Below are 22,311 nucleotides of genomic sequence, written 5' to 3'. Positions count from 1 at the left end.
CAGGAGGGTTTGAAGAAGGTTTTTCAGGAGATGACTCACCCTGTTTCTTCTTCTTCCCTTTGTTTTGTTTCTTCTTGCTTCCTGGTTGTTTGGTTTCTTTGCCCTTATCTGTCGATACGGCATGTACTTCCGAAGCAAGAATTTCCTCTTTTGCATTTTGATCTGAAATCTTACGGGCTTTCTTGGACGTAGCCTTTGTTGATTTCGCGTTTGTCGTGCGAATCACGCCATCGACGGCGTGAGAGTCATTGTTTGATTTAGGAGGAGGAGGAATTGAGAATTCCGGTCTAGGGGCGTCAGGTATTTTGTCATAAAGCGTGCCGGACTGAGTATAGACCAAGTCCAGATATTGCGCACGAGCGATAACTTGCTCTTCTGTTACGACTCCCCCCTTTGCCACATCTTTCGTTATGGCCGGAAGTAATGACTTGATAAACCATTCAGCTAATAGCTGATCGGGAACGTACGTTTTTACCATCCTACGACGACGTCACCACTCATGTATATGATCAGATATGTGAGTGGCGGTTGTCTGTTTGAAGTTGGTTAGGATTTCCGTTCCCGTTTCATACCTTATCGATAATTGAAAATGGGTTAAGAAAGTCGTGGCTAAGGTACTGAAGTTGTCGAACGAAGTTCTAGGCAATTCAATATACCATTTTGCCGCTGGACCCGTTAACGTCCTCTAAAAAAGGCGAAGCCTTATCGAATCATCATTTAGGGTGTTTGATGAACACCATAGATGAAATGTCATCACGTGATTCGATGGATCTTCACCTGGATTTCCATTAAATTTAGGAATATCTGATGGAAGTTTGTGAGGGATCACTGGCCACCAAAGGGCGTAAGCAATTGGATCGTTTGTTAACTGGTGTAAATCAGGTAGCTCTAAAGTTGCCACGAATGGTAACTGTTGATTCAGGTTAGGTGAAGCATACCCAAGATATGATGGAATTTCCTGAGCAGTTGGTCTTTGCATACCAGCATAATGTAGTTGATGTTGGTATGACTGATACGGTTGGTGGACATGACCATTGTAAAATGGTTGATTTTGACCGTTTTGAATGTACGGCTGTCCACTGTTCGCAAAGATCTGCTGCTCAGAACCTTGGTATACTTGTTGGAATTGTGGTTGTTGGTATTGCACCAGCCACGGTTGTGAAGCCATGTTCTGTTGCGCTATACTAACTGTTGGACCAAGGTGTGGGGTAATTGTACCCATCTAGACCTGTGTCGCCCCACTAGTCGGCGATTGTGGTTGAGTCACAGGGTCAAGGGGTTGTTGCATTACAACCTGAGAAATCTGAGGTTGGCATACAACAGGCAGCGTTTGAACTTGTGACACCGTCACAATAGCTGGTGTAGTCGGGATGTTCGACATAGGTACACATTGTTGCATAGAATACACAACTCTTGGTTGTTGGGGAAGTATAGGTACCTAACCACTTGATGTAATTCCAGTATAACCTGAATACTGTTGTGAACTCCCGTATGGATATCCTCCCAGAGGGGGTAATGAAAGGGCATACTGCCCCCCATACGGTGGCAATCCAGAACTCAAGGGGATTGTCTGCCCTTGGGGACTGGATTGCCCAAATTGACCTCCAAATGGATCAATTTGGCGAGTCTCAACATAAGAGTTGACAGATATTATTCCGGAGGAACAAACAGGAACGGACCATACTGTCGAAATAACCCCTGGATGGACTCCTTCTAGCGGTTGTGAGCTAGTCGGGACAGATGGTATGCCGGTAAACATTGTCGGAGTGACAGCAGGCAGTTCTGTTGTCGCTGTGTCAGTTAACACAGTCCTAAATGTTGACGGTTGTTCAGACATTTTGAGTCTATCCAAAAGATTACCTAGCGACTCTACAGGAACTTCTACTGGTGGTAGAATAACTTCTGATGTTGAAGGAAATAGAGTGACCCCGATTCCAAAATGTGTTGGAGTACTTGCTTGCAGATCTTCTACAATTTCCTCTATCGCAATCAAACCAGGTGGAAGGGGAATACCGTCAGGTCCGTAAAATATTTATGGTGCCGAAGAAGGGGTTGAATCGATAGTGTTATAGACATTTTTGTGCCTTACAGCATTGAGCATGAAATGTCCATAATCTAAGGGATCCAAAGTCCCTAAACATGTTGTTCCTACCCCTAGAGGAACAAGGCTAACAAACCACAACAATTCACATAAGTTCTCCACCTCAAACTGCTCAAAAACAAGTCACTTTAGGATCATTTCAGTGGCTCCACTAGCTGTTTGCGCTGAATGTCAAAGCCAACACTGGCAACCTGCGCTGAATGTCAAAGGCAACACTGGCTACCTGCGCTGAGTGAGAGTGGACATGTGGCAAGTTCATTTCTCAAGGTGTCAAAACCCAGGAAGCTTCCAAAATGACACTTGCCTCAGGGAATTCGACTGGTGATGAGTAAGAGGTTCCAAATCTCCAAGTGGAAGCGAGGACCTCCAAGTGGAATCAAGAACTGACAGAGGGAGAGGACACTAGTCAGATCTCAAGCTGACTCATCCTCTCTCCAAACATCTATATATGGATCTCTCCTCCATGAAATCTGGAGGCTGGAATTTTGTTATTGCAAAGAATTGTTGTTGGTTTGAGACTGGAACTATTGGGTGCTTAATGCTTTGAAGGGGGTGAAGATAGGAATTCCATTTCCTGGGAAGGAGATGCTGGATTGGAGCCCTCTGGGTTGTATCTCTTCCTGAACCTTGTTATTCATCAATAAAGCTATCTTGCTTTCTCCTATATACTGATGTATTTTTGATGTGTGATTGAATTAGTATATTTAGTTTATTTCTAATCCTGAACTAGTTATGAATATGAATCCATGTCTTGTGTAGTGTTCTCTTCTTGTGATCTTGCAGAAACCTCTTGAAGCTGGGCAAGCGAGAAGGCAAGTAGCTGGGAACTCTCCAAGAGAAGAGAAACTGGATCGAGGGACAAACGGAAGACACCGGTTAGTCCATCCATCTCTCTTCATTCTTAATTCATAAAGGAAAGAATACTAGAATAGCTGTCTGTGTTTGTTGCTAAGGCACTGTCACACCTTAGGTGGATAGGATCGTCCTGCATAGGCATTTTTCCCCACAACAAATTGGCGACTCCGCTGGGGAGATTTTTTTAGTCATTTTATTTGTGTTTCCATCATTGTTTGTTTCATAGACTCGACAGCAACAATCGAACTGCATCTGCTATTCCCGGATGCAAAGTAGACAGTTGTTGCCTTGATCCAACCACTGGACTTGTCTATGATCTGGACAATGGATTCACAAATGATTTGATGATCCTTTGTGATAGATCTTAGTACTCCCTCAAAGCATCCCTTTGATTACACCTTGCTTGTTTCTTTTATTTGGCCTGAAACAGTAGATTAAATAGCAATCTGTGACCCAGAACCAGTGAGAAACGAGAGTTTCTCCTTCAGCGCCGATCCAGTGAAGGGATTCTGCATTTCAATGCAGGTCCCGTGAAGACTACCTGCGCTGAATTTCAAAACCCCTGTGTTGAGGTTGCGCTGAACCAGTTTGGCCTTGTGCAGCTGGGGTTCTCTGCTCTGTTTTGCCTTGTTTTGATCTCTGATTTTTGCAGCCTATAACCAGCATAGGTACCAGTCTGATAACTCCTTTTCTCTGCTTAGATTCCGCCTCCTTTTGTACAAAAAACTATGAGTGTTTTTATGTGTTTGTGGCGTCATTCACAGTTTTCCTTTGCATGAGTGAAATAATCATCCTGTAGCCCTTGATTCAGATCTGTTCATTGTGATCTTAGGAGAGAGTTCATTGGCTGTTTACAGTTGATTATACATTTCCTTTTGCTTATTGGTTTGAGTTTGTATCTTTTAAGTGTCGAAACAAGTATTCATTTCGGAAATCGTTAAGTGTTGTAATCTCTTCTACCCTCTCTGATTTCGAAAAAGCAAACTTGTTTGTATTTGTCAATTAAAAGCAAATTCAAAGTTGTACAAAAAGCTTTCTTTTGTAGGCATCAATACTAAGAAAGCGGAAAACAAACACCTGCATTGTGCATTTGCATCTTGATAGTTTGCATGTTTGATTTAGGAAAAGTGCATTAGAGTGTGCTGATTGCTCTTTGAGAAAAGATGGTGTCTTTCTTTTCCCTTAGTAGCTAGGATTTTCAAAGTTGAAAAAGATATAAAGCTTGCTTATCATCTTTAGACTGCATTTAGGAATTGTATCATACATCTCGTGGTGAACCTTGAAAGGCAAACTTCTAAAAAGATCAACCTAAAATAAATTGAATGAACTTAACAACGCTTTGCAACATAACGCACAACATAGAGGTCTAGGCTAGAGACGTGTTCCGGCATCGTAAAACCTGGTGACTGTCGATCTCGTGGATGGTGGGTGATTCCTCCTGAGGGATGATAGCGCCAGTACGGATTGTGCTCCCACGTACCGTCGCGTATATATTGGGAGGCCCCTATAGGCATAAAACCTTTATCCTTAGGAAGCCGTGTCAGCCGCCCTACTAATCGCAATGCACTGAACACAGCATTCAGGAAGATCGACCACCCGTACCCTAAAAAGTATTCTGCGGTTTTGCGAAAATTTTGGCACACCCTCTGCCTAGAACTTCAGAGCAGTTCATTTTGGCCTTTTTCAGACTCTATAACAGAAAAAGTCCATCCGAGCATTTGTCAGTTCGGGCTCGTTAAAACATCGAAGGAGACTAGAGTCATCTTTAGCTTTTTCTCGACTCTTTAAAAGTGAAAAAGCAATTTGTGTCTAAAAGCGTCTAAAAAATTCATTTAATTCGGAAACACACTTTCCCCTTTTGTATTTTGGTTGATCGAGTAATCCATAATCGTGGAAGAAAGTCAATTGAAACCCCGTCGTTCGCAGAGGCTTACGAGTCAACCGTCTTTGTCTCCGGAATCGAAAACAATACGGACAAAGCGAACTCGTTTAACCGGTTCGAAATCTCCTATCAAAGTTAGAACAAGTGTTCCAACGACATCAGAGGTTCCGGTTACTCCAAACATTTCTGGAAACCCTGCTTCTATAGAAGAATTTCAACAGGCACAGAGGGACAGTAACACTGATCCTAGTCTGGGAGCAAATACTTGTGTTACTGAACCAGTTCCATCTGTGACCGGTTCAGAGAGTCTTGCTCCTCAAACAACTGTCGCTGTCGATTCAACCCCTTCTTCGGCACCAGAAATATTTTACGGACCTGACGGTCTTCCCCTTCCACCTGGTTTGATTGCGATAGAGGAAATTGTAGAGGATCCGCAAGCAAGTACTCCAACCCATTTTGGAGTAGGGGTCACTCTATTTCCTTCTACATCAGAAGTTAGTCTACCACAAGTGGAAGTTCCTGTAGAATCGCTAGGTAATCTCTTGGATAGACTCAAAATTTCTGAACAACCGTCAACATCTAGGACTGTGTCGAACGACACAGCGACAGCAAAACCCCCTGCCGTCACTCCGACAATGTTTGCTGGCATACCATCTGTCCCGACTAGCTCACAACCGCTAGAAGGAGTCCACCCAGGGACTATTTCGACAGTATGGTCTGTTCCAGTTTGTTCCCCCGGAATAATATCCGGCAACTCTTATGTTGAATCTTGCCAGATTGATCCATTTGGAGGTCAATTTGGGCAATCCAGTCCCCAAGGACAAACAATTCCCTTGAGTTCCGGATTGCTACCGTATGGGGGGCAGTATGCCTTTTCATTACCCCCTCCAGGAGGGTATCCATATGGGAGTTCACAACAGTATTCAGGTTATACTGGAATTACATCAAGTGGTTGGGTACCTATGCTACCTCAACAACCAAGGGTTGTATATTCTATGCAACAGTGTGTACCTATGTCGAACATCCCGACCACACCAGCCATTGTGACAGTGTCGCAAGTTCAAACGTTGCCTGTTGTATGTCAACCTCAGATTTCTCAGGTTGTAATGCAACAGCCCCTTGACCCTGTGACACAACCACAATCGCCAACTGGTGGGGCGACACAGGTCCAAACGGGTACAATTACCCCACACCTTGGTCCAACAGTTAGTATAGCACAACAGAACATGGCTTCACAACCATGGCTGGTGCAATACCAACAACCACAATTCCAGCAAGTGTACCAAGGTTCTGAGCAGCAGATCTTTGCGAACAGTGGACAACCGTATATTCAAAACGGTCAAAACCAACCGCTTTACAGTGGTCAAGTCCACCAACCGTATCAGTCGTACCAACATCAATTACATTATGCTGGTATGCAAAGGCCCACTGCTCAAGCGATTCCATCGTACCCTGGGTATGCTTCACCTAACCTGAATCAACAATTACCATTCGTGGCAACTTTAGAGTTACCCGATTTACACCGGTTAACCAACGTCCGATTGCTTACGCCCCTTGGTGGCCAGCGATTCCTCACAAACTTCCATCAGACATTCCTAAATTTAATGGAAATCCAGGTGAAGACCCATCGAATCACGTGATGACTTTTCATCTGTGGTGTTCATCAAACACCCTAAACGATGATTCGATAAGGCTTCGCCTTTTCCAGAGGACGTTAACGGGTCCAGCGGCAAAATGGTATATTGAATTACCTAGAGCCTCGTTCGACAATTTCAGCTCCCTAGCCACGACTTTCTTAACCCATTTTCAATTACCGATAAGGTATGAAACGGGAACAGAAATCTTAACCAACTTCAAGTAGACAACGGCCACTCATATATCCGATCATATACATGAGTGGCATCGTCGTCGTAGGATGGTGAAAACGTACGTTCCCGATCAGCTGTTAGCTGAATGGTTTATAAAGTCGTTACTTCCTGCTATAACATAAGATGTGGCCAAGGGGGGAGTCGTAACGGAGGAGCAAGTTATTGCTCGTGCACAATATCTGGACTTAGTCTATACTCAGTTTGGCACGCTCTACGACAAAATACCTGATGCCCCTAGACTGGAATTCTCAATTCCTCCTCCTCCTAAATCAAATAGTGACTCTCATGCCGACGATGGTGTGATTGGCACGGCAAATGCGAAATCGACAAAGGCTTCATCTAAGAAAGCCCGTAAGAATTCGGATCAAAATGCAAAAGAAGAAATTCTTGCTTCGGAAGTAAATGCCGTATCAGCAGATAAAGGCAAAGAAACCAATCAACCAGGAAGCAAGAAGAAGCAAAACAAAGGGAAGAAGAAGAAACAGGGTGAGTCATCTCCCGGAAAAACTTCTTCGAATCCTCCTGGAAAAGGGAAACCAAAAAGTCCATGTCAAATATGTGATGAGGATCATTGGACAGGAAATTGTCCATACAAAGCTGAGCTTAAAAGGTTCTTCAAAAGTTCACAAACCTCAGCTGTGTTAACTGATCCGTTCCCAAATCCAGGTCAAAATCTGGTTGATAGTGGAAATGCTTCCCCGTCGCAAGTGCTTATGTTGTCGGTATCCAAGCAACAAAATGATGCTTTGATTTCGACAAGGAACAAAGATTACGGGAATCCGCAGTTGTCGAATGACAAAGGTAAAGATCAACCAAGTAGTTCGACAACAACTTCGACAGAAGTTGTACCGCCCATCATTCCTGAATTAACAATAAAACCGCCAAAGGGAGTAGTACACAAGTCGACGTTTAATCCTCGCGCCAGAGCGGCGCAGCATTATAACATAGTGGAAGATTTGGCCCAATCGCCATCCACTATGTCGACTCTTGAAGTACTACAAAATTGTCCAACCCAAAGGCAGGCTTTGTTATCGGCTATTGGTGGGGTTGATCCTAAGGATTCCAATCTTGTATCCTTCGACCATAAAGGATACGATCCTCAGTTACCAGCTCAACTAGCTTTCCTTATCCAAGAGAAAGCCCTCAACAAAACTGTTCACCGAACGATTATTGATGAGGGGGCATCTACATGTATTATGTCGATGAGTTGCTGGAAAACTTTAGGGTCTCCGACCTTGTCGCGATCTTCGACGACATTGAAAGCATTCGACGGGAGGACCTATACCCCGTGCGGTATCCTTAATAACTTGAAAGTTGAACTAGGGGGAAAGATAGTAGAAATAGATGTTGAAGTCATCGATGGGAATCTTGACTACAACATCCTACTAGGAAGACCGTGGATATATGCCATGGCAGCTGTAGTGTCGACTTATTTTTGGAAGATCGCATTCCCTTTTCAAGGAGGGATTACGATCGTCGACCAACAAGACTTCCTCCCTAATGGTTCACAAGTTACAGGAAGCATTCCCATGATCCATGGAAGCAACCATTCGCTTCAAAACATCGGAGTAGGCCTACTGAAAGACCCCACATTAATGGGAACTTTCGCACTTCCACCTCCAATCTATATAGGAGAAGTAGCATTGGTAGGAGTCTGCAACATGATATCTTCCACGAAGATCTCAGAAGACGATATCAACATGGATCATGAAATGGTTTTGCCCCCAAGCCCTATAGAAATATTGTAGCAATCAATGTTTCGGGCATGGGAGGCGAACCCAAGTCAACGCTCATCAAGCGTTTGGGTAGATAGGTCTAGAGAATATGGTACCCCATTAGATCCTTGGTCGAAAGTGCATGGGACTGACGAAGGAATACTACAATCAATGTTGATTGAGGGGGCACCATGGAATGATTGCCACCATCGTTCCCTTCTTCCGGATTATGAAGAAGATACTCAACATGACCTTTATCACCCTTCAGTTTTTGAATTCCTATCAAATACTGTAAATACGGTGGATTCTGAGCGAAACTTATCCAATATTGAAGAGACTATAGCCATAAATACCTCGACTAAAACAAATGTTGTAGAGAATATTTATGTCGGCAAAGGTTGTTCTCCTTCAGAACTGGAAATATATAACGCTCTTTTTCGCGAATTCAGAGATGTCTTTGCTTGGTCATATGATGAAATGCCAGGCATTGACTCGAGTATCGTTGAACATGAAATTAAGATGTATCCTGATGTCAAACCAGTAAGACAACGGCTTCGGCAGGTGCACCCCAAGAAAGCCGCTGCCATAAAAGCAGAAGTTGAAAAGCTTCTCCATGCTGGTTTCATCTACCCGGTTCCTCTAACCGATTGGGTATCGAATATTGTCCCTGTTATGAAGAAACAAGGGACAATCATAGTGTGTGTCGATTATAGGGATGTAAACCAAGCTTGTCCGAAAGACAACTACCCTACACCCTTCATCGACCAGATAATTGATGAATGCGCCGGATGTGAAATCTTTTCATTCATGGATGGATTTTCCGGGTATAATCAAATAAATATCCACCCACAGGACCAGTCAAAGACTGCATTCATTTGTCCGTGGGGCACATTCGCTTATCGAAAATTACCCTTTGGTTGAAAGAACGCAGGGGCGACGTTTCAGAGGGCAATGAATTATGCCTTCCATGACATCAAGAACATCGTTCAACCATACCTCGACGACCTTCCGGTTCATTCACGAAAGCAGACTGATCATCCGCAGCATTTAAGAGCGATATTTCTACATTGCCGACACTACAAGATAAGACTCAATCCGCACAAATGTGTATTTTGCGTCGGTTCTGGTCGTTTACTTGGCTTTGTGGTCTCTAAGGATGGGATTCGTCTCGACCCTTGCAAGGTTCAGGCAATCATTAATTTGCCTCCACCTTCAAATTTGCTTCAGATTCAGAAACTCCAAGGGAAAGCAAACTTTCTGAGGAGGTTCATTCCAAATTACGCAGAACTTGCTAAAGGTTATACTCGTCTTTTGAAAAAGGATGTACCTTTTGTCTGGGATCAGGTGGCGCAAGCTTCCTTTGATGCTCTGAAAGATTCTCTAGTAAAAGCATCATTAATGTATGCCCCAGACTATCAAAGAGATTTTAACCTGTATCTGGCTACAGCAGATACGACCATTGCGATGGTTTTAGTTCAAGAAGTCGATGGAACTGAACATCCAATATATTATTTAAGTAAAAACTTGAATGATACAGAAATCAAATATTCTTATGTTGAAAAGCTAGCACTCGCTGCTGTTCAAGCGATACAAAGATTTCGACATTATGTCCTCTTTCGGAAAACTACCATTCTATCAGATTGCAACCCCATGACTTATATATTGTCGCGACAGTTGCTGGGGGGCAAGTATTCAAAATGGATAGCGATCCTTCAAGAGTTTGATCTGGAATTTGTAAAATCCAAATCAAAGAAAGCTTTAGTTTTCGCAGAATTATTGTGCGATCTCCCATCGTCGTTCAACGATGAAACATCCGAAGAGTCAATCGTGGACGAAAGTTTGTTTCTGATATCTGCAAGCAATGAGTGGTATGGAGATATAATAATTTATCTCCAAACCCAAAAATTCAGGCTTGACACCTCTCACTCAGAACAGAAACGTATACGATACCAAGCGAAAGACTACATGATCGTCGGTGATACGCTTTACCGTCGTGGTATCGATACAGTTCTGAGGAGGTGCCTCACTCATGAAGAGGCCGAAAAAGCCCTGAATGAGTGTCATTCAGGCGCGTGTGGGGGGCATCAATCTGGATATGCTACAGCACAAAAAATCTTACGAGCAGGATACTTCTGGCCAACCATGTTCAAAGATTGCATAACCGCAGTCAAAAGTTGCCATGCTTGTCAAATTTTTGATAGCAAAACCAGAAGACCACCCGCACCTTTACAGCCAATAGTTGCTGTTGGGCCTTTCGCCAAATGGGGCATCGATTTCATGACATGTAACCCCACCTCGACCGGGGGGCATGGGTATATTATACTCGTCGTTGACTATTTTACCAAATGGGCCGAGGCGAAGCCTACATTAGATAACACTGGTGAAACAGCTGCCCTTTTCTTTTTCAATCATGTAGTCGCCAGGTTCAGCGTACCACAGGCCATAGTTACAGATCATGGGTCGCATTTTTGCAATCACATGATGGTTGAATTAGCTGCCAAGCTAGGGCTATCTCACGACAGCTCTACCCCGTATTATCCGCAAGCCAACGGACAAGTTGAAGCGATCAACAAAGTCCTGAAGCGCATGCTGCAAAGGATGATCGGGGTTCACAAAAGAAGATGGCACCTAATCCTGTACTCAGCTTTGTGGGCCTATCGAACATCGGTAAGAAATGCGACCGGGTTCACACCTTTCCAACTGGTGTATGGCCTGGAAGCAGTCCTACCAATCCAGTGTGAAATCTCGTCTCTTAAACTCGCAATTGATCTCCTCTCCGGAACTTCGGAAGAAGTGGCCCGTTTCTTGGAATTAATCCAATTGGACGAAACCTGTCGTGATTCCGCTTTGGCTAACGAAGCCCATAAGAAACGAGTCAAGGTGCAGTTCGACAAAAATGTCAAACCCTGTGTCTTCTCAGAAGGTGACTTGGTCTTGCTTTATGACCAAGAATCCGATAAATTGGGAGCAGGTAAATTTAATTCTTTATGGATGGGCCCCTATATTGTTAAACGAGTGTTAGCAAAAGGAGCCTACGAGTTAATGGATTATGATGGAATTCCACTGGCGCAACCCTGTAATGGGTTGTACCTCAAGCGTTACTATGCTTAAATAGTAACCTGTATGCTTTTGTTGTATTTTGTTTTCGCTAAAGTGTTTGTTTTGGTCGAGTAATCCACCTTTTTACATTTATTGTAGATGTCAAACCTTCTGGAGACATGTGTTGGATATGCCGACGGAGCGAGTCGTAGTTCGCGGAACCTGTCCTCCGCAGCCTGGGCCATTTTTGATCCAAGCGGCGAGTTAGTAAGTTTCAGAGGTGTATGTATTGGGCAATCAACGAATAACATCGCTGAGTATAGCGCGTTGATAGAACTACTCTCTGATGCCATCACCCATGGTATACGCCGACTAATCGTCAGGCTAGACTCACAACTCGTAATACTACAACTCAATGGTATATATTCCGTCCGCAATCCATCTATTTACCGCATGTTTCTAAGAGTTAAGATTTTGGAAAGATAGTTTGATTTAATTCAATACCAGCATATTTCCAGAAACTTAAACACATTAACCGACTCATTAGCAAACTATGTGTTAGATAGACATTTGCGACATTTATAAAAAGAGACACATCATCAATGTTGTACATATGGATCATATAACTCAACCAAAATAAACCCCGAAAATCAAAATATATATATATATATATATATAGCTGTTTATCGTTTATACATAATGTTCTGTAACCAAGAAAAAAATCGGTCGCATGACCCAAAAACTCAAAAATGCTAGGGGGCACCCTAGCCTAGTGATGCTCATGATAGCACGTCACGGCCTGTGCAATCATGCGTAAGAGACGAGTCCATCGTCTAGGCACACCAGTAGTATGCCGCTGCAACTGTAAAGGTAACTCATCAATCCTCACATCGGGAATGCCAAGAGTAAGGCTCTCAACCTGCTCCTGCACAGCTGTAAGGGTCTCGGCCACATCAAGGTCGCGGAGAATAACCCTCCCAGCAGTCTCCCCTACTGGGGCAGCAACTGGCGCTCTTGGGCGAACTGCTGGACGAACAGGACCAACATCTGCATGCACACATGAGTTTGATTAAAGTCTTGATAGAATGAAGCACAAGGACATTAGAAATAAAAACAGTAAACAATGATATGGTCGAAGATTTTACCAATAGCGCCCCACTGTTCGCCATCCGACAGTACCAAGTCCGGATCACCTCGGAAATCCATGCCAACATATGGATACTCAGAATAGACCATCTCCTGACGCTCGAACCACCTGAAGAAGGTATCAGTGAAAGAAATCTGAGATTGACCAGCATGCCTAGACATATGATCAACCCATCTCTGCATGCGTGGCTCGGTAGGAGAAGGCAAGTCGAGTGCGATATACTGAGGCTGCATCAGTGGTATTTTCTCCAAGGGAAAGGCAGTCAAAATAAAACCAAATCCAAAGTTCTTCAGCTTCCTGTCCTTTACCTTGTTCAACTGACTTTTCATCTGAAGAAGTACTGCATCACACCAGTTGAATATTTTCGGTTGGAGGCACTCCAAGGCGTGCTGCACATAGGACCTGTTGGCAACATGAAGAGATGCGCTACCGGCCATCCTACCAATAGTATACAGAATGGACCTGAGAGATCTGTCAGCAATCTCACGGATAACGACCTTGCCGTCTCTACTCGGCTGAGATCCTTCCCTGCAATACTGACGGACATAATCTCTCACGGAGTCATTCCCTCGGGCCGAACCTGACAAAGAAATGGGGGCACCCCGCCTTGACAAACCAGTCAAGAAGTAAATGTCTACCACGGTCAAAGGGATGGATTTGCTCCTGATCTGAAATACTTGGTTCATAGGATCCCAAGCATCAAGCATATACTCCAGTAAGGAGATCTGTGCTCTCATACTAGAGATACGGAAGAACTTCAGCAGGCCACAGTTCCGCAGCGCGTTCACCGTGACAGGGTCATGGAGGGAAATCATGTCCTCTTCTTCATGTTCTCGTTCTCGCCATGTAAGGGTCATTTTGCTCAAAAGTCCCTGCAAAACAAACAAGAGAAAGAGTAAGATCCTGGATTTGATGAGAAACTGGCAAAATTTTCATCAAAAACTATGCAACAAAACTGTTTTTCTATGCCCAACGCAATTGGCTAGTGTTCCACCTATGTTGAAGGTCAAACTGCCTTCATGCAGCTTGACATTCAACGCAGGTTTCGAGTGAACTGCATGCGCTGATGGCAGAGCACCCTAGCAAAACCCTAGGGGCTCAAGGGGACAGGAAAACAGGCACAGAATGGGAAAAGGAAACCATGAAAAGAAAGAGCTAGGGTTTAGCTCCTACCTGGTCCAGACGGCGCCGAAAATCGTCCGCAGAATCTCCCGGAATCAGCTGATGAAAATCAAGGGGGAAGAGGCACCTCCAAAGCTCCAACAAACCAAGTTCAAATGAAATGGTAAAATGAGAGGTAAAAACACCTTTTAATTGCTTTTTACGTAGTTCAAAGCGAAATATTAGGGTTCTAATCTCATTTTCAAGCAAATGTTATTCATTTCTAACTAGTTTGATGTAGCAATTGAGGATACAATACTATCTTTGAAAAGGGCAAAGCTAGTTATGGTAAAAAATAAAAAATTTGACCATATAATATCGAGCAGTTTTAGCACACAGTTCATGCTCGTTAAAAAATAAACGCAAGATCCGAGCAGTTTTAGCACATAGTTCATGCTCGTTAAAAAATAAACATAAGACCGAGCAAATGTTTCCACCCGCGTTTAAGCTCGTTAAAAAATGAACTATCCCGGTAAATAACCACTGTGAATGTAATATCATCAGCCATTAAAGCCTTGGTCGTGTTTGCACCGTCACCTCCACTTTTCATTTGGCCGATCGTTCACCTCCATATGATTGTTTGCCCGTTTTGAGGAACAGCTGCGAAGAGTGATTTCACTAGCCATCCTTGTGACACTGCCGTAATTGGAAAAGTCCAACCTGTACCTGGAATCAGCTGCTAACCCTGTTTATCACTCGTTCCTCAAAAGACGAGTCTTCTTTAAGCTCTTTTCATCTGACTCGTAAAATATGAGAAGATTGCCGAGTCCTTGGCCTTCCAACTCGTTAAAGGGACAGGAAGTGCTATCCCTCCTCTAGATTTTAATCTTTTTGGACCTGAGGGATTATTGCACAAAAAGATCAAGCGCTTGTTTTATTCGGCTCGTTAAAACTATCGAAAACTCATCCCTTCTGTATTGTTTTATACTTTTTCGGACTTAAGGGATTAGATGACGAAAAAGGACTTTTGGAGTTAACTTTATGTACCTTTTCAGACTCTCTAAAAATGAAAAGGACCGAGTTATCCTTGTCGTTAGACTCGTTAAAATCATTAAATAGCAACAAACTTGTCTTTAGACGAGAACGAGTTTCACTATAGCTAAGCTCGTTAAAACATAGCGATGGGCTTGCCCGAAGGGCAGGTTATAGAACAAGCATATCTTATCCTCCTCAAGCTTGACAAAAATAAAGAGGTACTGGTCAGCAATGACTGGGGAAAAATTGGGAGAAACTCAAGAAAACTTTGATGGTAGCAAGTCGCTCTTGAACATGACACTTTTCCTCCGTACCACAATCGGGTTGGGTTGTTTCATTCACCGGTCACATCTGTGGTCTCGCCATACCATCCATATTTGGGGTAATGCTACCGATCCATCGCATCAGTGTCGCCGTATGTTCAAGAGAAGTCGTTCAGAAAAGTCAACCGTGTCCCATCCACTGCCATACATTATCCTTCATCCTTTCATGACCGCCACCCTGAATCATATGTCACAGATCGTTTTCACCTCCATTAAAATCATTAGCTCCGTTCCGTGTCACTGATGTGGGATTCATTAAGGCCCTCCTTTGACGGATCGCTTCTTGTCAACATCAGCTCATTATCCAAGAAGTTGATCTAGGAACAACCCCTTCAGTACTTTGAAGCTTGCATGCCTCAATGGCAAGTTTCTCACTTCCGGCGACAGGTATACATCAATGACCTTCGACCGGAAGATTTTGCGTGGTGTTCGACGTCAAGTCCTTTATTCACACCACGTGAATTGTACTGCAGTACCTTGAGGGTCATTATCATTATCGGTGATTCCTCTCGCGCTTGTTAACGGTTTACATCATTGACCGGTAATCAAGCGATGTCTTTCCATGTTCGACTTCAGAACAATTCTCACATGGATCGACTTGTACTTAGAGTGAAGATCGAACGAGTTTGAAGACCCCGGATCTAGTTTCATCCATCCGAGCTGCGATATATATATTCAGGAAAGATAAAGACATTGACATGTACATCATTGCAGCAGATAATCATCCTACCCAAAGGATGATAATTTCATCAAAATTATCAGTCTACCATCAGACGATTGTCTGTTCTATGTACAGAAAAATGAATTTATAAAACTGAGCATGGGAATGCCCGCCTCAGCTAGATCATGAAAGCAGTATGAAAAATAATGTATTGTATTGTATCTTATTACAGGTCTCCTCCCAGCATTGGATGAACTTCGGATCCCCCTGATAAAGCATTTCACCCGATAAACGGCCTCATACTTTAGGGGGCAACTGTTATAGACAGTTTTGTGCCTTACAGCATTGAGCATGAAATGTCCATAATCTATGGGATCCAAAGTCCCTAAACATTTTGTTCCTACCCCTAGAGGAACAAGGCTAACAAACCACAACAATTCACATAAGTTCTCCACCTGAAACTGCTCAAAAACAAGTCAATTCAGGATCATTTCAGTGGCTCCACTAGCTGTTTGCGCTGAATGTCAAAGCCAACACTGGCTACCTGCGCTGAATGTCAAAGGCAACACTGGCTACCTGCGCTGAGTGAGAGTGGACATGTGGCAAGTTCATTTCTCAAGGTGTCAAAACCCAGGAAGCTTCCAAAATGACACTTGCCTCAGGAATTCGACTGGCGATGAGTAAGAGGTTCCAAATCTCCAAGTGGAAGCAAGGACCTCCAAGTGGAATCAAGAACTGACAGAGGGAGAGGACACTAGTCAGATCTCAAGCTGACTCATCCTCTCTCCAAACATCTATATATGGATCTCTCCTCCATGAGATCTGGAGGCTGGAATTTTGTTATTGCAAAGAATTGTTGTTGGTTTGAGACTGGAACTATTGGGTGCTTAATGCTTTGAAGGGGGTGAAGATAGGAATTCCATTTGCTGGGAAGGAGATGCTGGATTGGAGCCCTCTGGGTTGTATCTCTTCCTGAACCTTGTTATTCATCAATAAAGCTATCTTGGTTTCTCCTATATACTGATGTATTTTTGATGTGTGATTGCATTAGTATATTTAGTTTATTTCTAATCCTGAACTAGTTATGAATATGAATCCATGTCTTGTGTAGTGTTCTCTTCTTGTGATCTTGCAGAAACCTCTTGAAGCTAGGCAAGCGAGAAGGAAAGTAGCTGGGAACTCTCCAAGAGAAGAGAAACCAGATCGAGGGACAAACGGAAGACACCGGTTAGTCCATCCATCTCTCTTCATTCTTAATTCATAAAGGAAAGAATACTAGAATAGTTGTCTCTGTTTGTTGCTAAGGCACTGTCACACCTTAGGTGGATAGGATCGTCCTGCATAGGCATTTTTCCCCACAACAGACAGCGACAGATGTTTGAGGAGCAAGACTCTCCAAACCGGTTGCAGATGGAACTGGTTCAGTAACACAAGTGTTTGCTCTCAGACTAGGATCAGTATCACTGTCCCTCCGTGGCTGTTGAACTTCTTCTGTAGGGGCAGGGTTTCCAGAAATGTTTGGAGTAACCGGAATCTTGGATGTTGTTGGAACACTTGTTCTAACTTTAATAGGAGATTTCGAACCGGTTAAACGAGTTCGCTTTGTCAGTATTGTTTTCGATTCCGGAGACAAAGGCGGATGACTCATAAGCCTCCGCGAACGACGGGGTTTCAATTGACTTTCTTCCACGATTGTGGATTACTCGATCAACTAAAATACAAAAGGGGAAAAATGTTTCCGAATTAAATGAATTTTAGACGCTTTGGACACAACTTGCTTTTTCAATTTTAAAGAGTCGAGAAAAAGCAAAAGATGACTCTAGTCTCCTTCGATGTTTTAACGAGCCCGAAGTGAAAAATTCTCGGATGGACATTTTCCGTTATAGAGTCTAAAAAAGGCCAAAAGGAACTACTCTGGAGTTCTAGGTAGAGGGTGTGCCAAACTTTTCGCAAAACCGTAGAATACTTTTTAAGGTACGGGCGGTCAATCTTCTCGAATGCTGTGTTTAGTGCATTGCGATCAGTAGGGCGGCTGACACAGCTTCCTATGGATAAAGGTTTTATGCCTATAGGGGTTTCCCAATATATACTCGACGGTACGTGGGAGCACAATCCGTACTGGCGCTTATCGTCTCTCAGGAGGAATCACCCAACCATCAGCGAGATCGACAGTCACCAAGTTTTACGACGCTGGAACACGTCTCTAGCCTAGACCTCTATGTTGTGCATTAAGTTACAAAGCATTGTTAAGTTCATTCAATTTATTTTAGGTTGATATTTCTTAGAAGTTTTCCTTTTTGGATCACCACGAGATGTATATACAATTCCTAAATGCAGTCTAAAGATGATAAGCAAGCATTTATCTCTTTTCAACAATGAAAATCCTAGCTACAAGGGGAAAAGAAAGACACAATCTTTTCTCAAAGAGCATAGAGCACACTGTAAATGCACTTTTTCCTAAATCAAACCATACAAACGATCATTATGCAAATGCACAAATGCATGTATTTGTTTTCACTTTCTTAATATTGATGCCTAAAAAGAAAGTTGTTGTATAAATTTGAATTCGATTTCAAGTGAAAACACAAACAAGTTTCTTTTTGAAATCAAAAAGACGATTACGACTCTTATGACTTTGAAGTAAACACTTGTTTCGACACTAGAAATTCACAAATTCAAACCAAAAGACAAAAGTAAAAGCGCAATCAACTGTCAACAGCAAACAAACTTACTCCTAAGATCAAAACGACACTTACGATAGGTCTAGATCTAAGGGTGAAAGTATGACTAGTTTACTTTTGTAATGGGAAACTGCAAATGATGTAACAAATACACAAAAACAAATACAGTTTCTTTATACAACTGAGGTGGAATTAAGCCAGAGAAAAGGGGTTTTCAGATAGGTACACACACTGATAACAGGCTGCAAAAATCAGAGATAAAACTGAACACAAGGATGCAAAGAACCACAGCTGCACAGGGCAAAGGTTGATCAGCGCACCTGCAGAACAGAGAAACTGAATTGCAGCGCAGGTAGCCCTCTCGGGACCTGCGTTGAAATGCAAAGTCTTTTCACAGAGCCTGCGCTGAAGCAGAAACGAGAATTTTCTCTGGGTTCTGGGTCACGGTTTACAGTTTGATATGAGGTTTTTGGCCGGATAAAAGCTATCAGTAAGGTACAATTAGAGGGATGATTTAAAGGAGGACTAAGAGCTATCACAAAGGGCAGTTAGAGCATTTGTGGATCAGCTGTTCAGATCATAAACAGGCCCAGTGAGTGGACTAGAGTGGCAGATCTCTACTTTGCATTTGTAAATGGCCAATGCAGTTCGATTCAACACTCCTAAGTTTATGAGAAGAACAACAATAGAAACACAAATAAACTAACCAGATATGATCCCCAGCGGAGTCGCCAATTTTTTGTTGGGAAAAGTATCTATTAAGAATGCCCCTATCCCACTCTAAGGTGTGATAGTGCCTTAGCAACAAACAAGGAAACTTACTTGAGTATTCTTCTTTATGAAATGTAAATGAGGAGAAAGGATCTAACTAACCTGTGTCTTTCACTAGTTTGTTGACCCAATCACTCCTCTCTTCAATAGCTCCCAGCTCCCTGCTCCCTTACTGGCCCAGCTTCACCGAATTCCTGCAAGATCACAAGAGAGAGAAACTACACGAAGATATAGATATACATTCATAAAAAGCTCAGGATCAGATTAAGCTAAACATGCAAATATAACAAAACATCATTGATACACAACATGTAGGAGAAACTCAAATAGTTTATTGATAGAATAATAAAGTCCAAGAGGAGATACAACCAAGTGAGTCCCGTTCCAGCATCTACCTCCCAGCAAAGGAATCCCTTCCTCTCCTCCAACAAAGCATAAATCACCCAATGTACTAATCTCAATCTCAAACCAACAGCAATTCTCTGCAAAGTACAAAATTCCAGCCTCTGGATCTCTGGGATGAGGGATCCATATATAGATGTAAGCAGAGAGGATGAGTCAGCTTATGTTTTGACTTATGGCTTCTCTCTGTCAGTTCTTGCTTCCACTTGGAGACTAAGAGCCTCTTACTCATCACTTGGTCGAATTCAGTGAGGCAAGTGTCATTGGAGAAGATTCTGGAAGCTTCCATGGTCTTTCCACCTCGTTGAATGACTCTGCCACTTGTCATTTCCCACTCAACGCACCTGGGTAGTGCATTCAAGTGCGTTGCAACGCACCTAGATAGTGTACTGGGGTGCTTTGCAACGCAGGCAGCTAGTGGAGCACTTGAATTGATCCTGAATTGACTGTTTTTGAGTGGTTTTTGGTGGAGAAATTCTGGGAGGAGCTGTCATTGGTTGAACTTGTTCCTTTAGGAGCTGTAACAACATCTTTAGGGACTTTGGATCCCTTGGATTATGGAAATTTCATGCTCAAAGCTGTAAGACACAAAAATGTCTATAACAAATAGGTCCAATGAAGTCCATGTCCCACTTGTAAAATGGTTCAAAATTCACTTGAGGTTGTAGAAGAATTTCATCTCTTGCAGTATGCTTTCCCATCCTTTGGTACCAATCATATTGATTAATATATTGTTTCACATCCTGATGAAGAGTGGGCCAATAATACCAAGCTTGTAACACTTTAAATGATGTCCCCTTTACTACAAAGTGACCTCCACAAGGACCATCATGACAGGTCAAAAGGATGTCAAAGACTTCCTCCTCCCTAACACACCTCAGAATTTGGTTCGGGCCTAGTTTGAAGAGGTTGCCCCCAATCCAAGTGAAGGGGGCACTCTTCCTCACAATCTTTCTTTTCTCTTTCGAGGACAAATTCGGTGGGAACTGTGCAGATACAAAATATTTTTCTATGTCAGCAAACCATGGAGAGAGAACTAAAATGGCGAATAAGTGTTCATCCAGTAACTGATCATCAACCATTCCCTCCTCACCTGCAGGAAAAGTTAATCTGGACAAAAAATATGCAACAACATTTTCCTTACCAGGCTTATCAAAAATAGTTAGATCAAACTGCTGCAGTAAAAGTAACCATCTAATTATTCAGGCATTCACATTAGGTTTATTCATTAAATATTTGATTGCAGCATGATCAGTATGTACAAATTTTTGGCAGCCTGTAATATAATGCCTAAATTTGTTCAATGAATGCACAACAACCAGGAGCTCCTTCTCGGTCACTGTGTAGTTCAGTTCGGCCTTTGATAGATTCTTACTGATAAGGTAAATGACATAAGGAAATTTTTCATCTATCTGGCCTAGGGCTGCTCCTATGGCTTTGTGTGTGGCATCAACATGTATATGAAAATGAAGGACCCAATTTGGGCCTTGAAGAATCAGTGCAATGGTTAACTTGTCATTTCAATGCATTTGTGTAGATCCTTACCTGAGTTGGACAGAGCCTCCTCAAAATCACCTCCATAAGGTGTAAAATCATCAATATAAATTTCTACCGCATCATGGACTAACTCGACAAAGATACTCAAGACTGCTCTCTGAAAAATGACAGGAGCATTGCATAGGCCAAAAGGAAGGACCCTATAGGTGAAAGTACCCCAAGGACAAGTGAAGGTGGTTTTATCCTGGTCTTCCGGGCTGATCTGAATTTGATTGTACCTACTGAATCCATCTAGGAAAGAGAAAAACTTTTTCCCTGCCAGGCCATCTAGCACTTGGTCGAAGAAAGGTAGAGGGAAATGGTCCTTCTTTGTGGCTTTGTTTAACTCCCTGTAATCGACGAAAATCCTCCACTTACCATTTTTATTTGGAACCAACACCAAAGGAGAGACCTGTTAGGCCTAAATCTACCTTAGGCTGAGAAAGGCAGGATCTAGGGTAACATCAAACCATGCTTAACCTAGTAGCTAGCCCTACCAGGTCGAGAGAGGGCTCTCTCCTTGTCAATATCAGGAAGGATGGCCAATAAAGCTTGATATGACTAATGTAATGACTTATTTTAGGCTAGATATGTGTACAGAGGTGTTTGATTGAATTTAAATTGGGTTTGCTGGCTCAAATGTGAAAGGCAGATTTGGGTCCGGGGAATGGACACAGTCTTGCAGATATCTCTATAGGGCGAGGTAGGAAAATGGTTTAACACTTCAAATTAAGTGAGATGGAGAGATTTTATACTGGTGAGGAGTTAGAGAGGGCATGAAAGTCTCAGGGATCCTCTTCAAACAGCTGAAAACATAAATAACTGAACAAACCCTAGGTAGAGCACTGCAAATTCAATGAATTCTACCTTTATCCTTGTTTGATTTAGTTAAAATGAGAAAAAAGAGATGATGGCCTACATAAAATAGATGTAAACTTGTAATTACATAAGAAAACACAATACCAAATCAAGTTTCCACAAGAATCCCATAAAGTGCTGCAAACCTTGGTCTATTCCTTTGCCAAACTATTGAAATGAGTGTACAATAACGCTCAAAGCATTCACAAGAGTCCAACCTTCTCAAATGACTGAAAAACTACTAGATATAGGCATCAAACAAATCATGCTAGGATTTAGGGGTCGAATTCATGAGTTTAGGAGCTATTTCAACAAGATATAAACTAAGAACTGAAA

Source organism: Pinus tabuliformis, chromosome 7 (assembly GCF_031772625.1).
Source record: "Pinus tabuliformis cultivar Carrire ecotype Pingquan chromosome 7, CPIR1, whole genome shotgun sequence".
In the NCBI taxonomy this organism is placed as follows: domain Eukaryota; kingdom Viridiplantae; phylum Streptophyta; class Pinopsida; order Pinales; family Pinaceae; genus Pinus; species Pinus tabuliformis.
The sequence above is the reverse complement of the archived record's forward strand: the minus strand, read 5'-3'. Positions refer to the sequence as shown.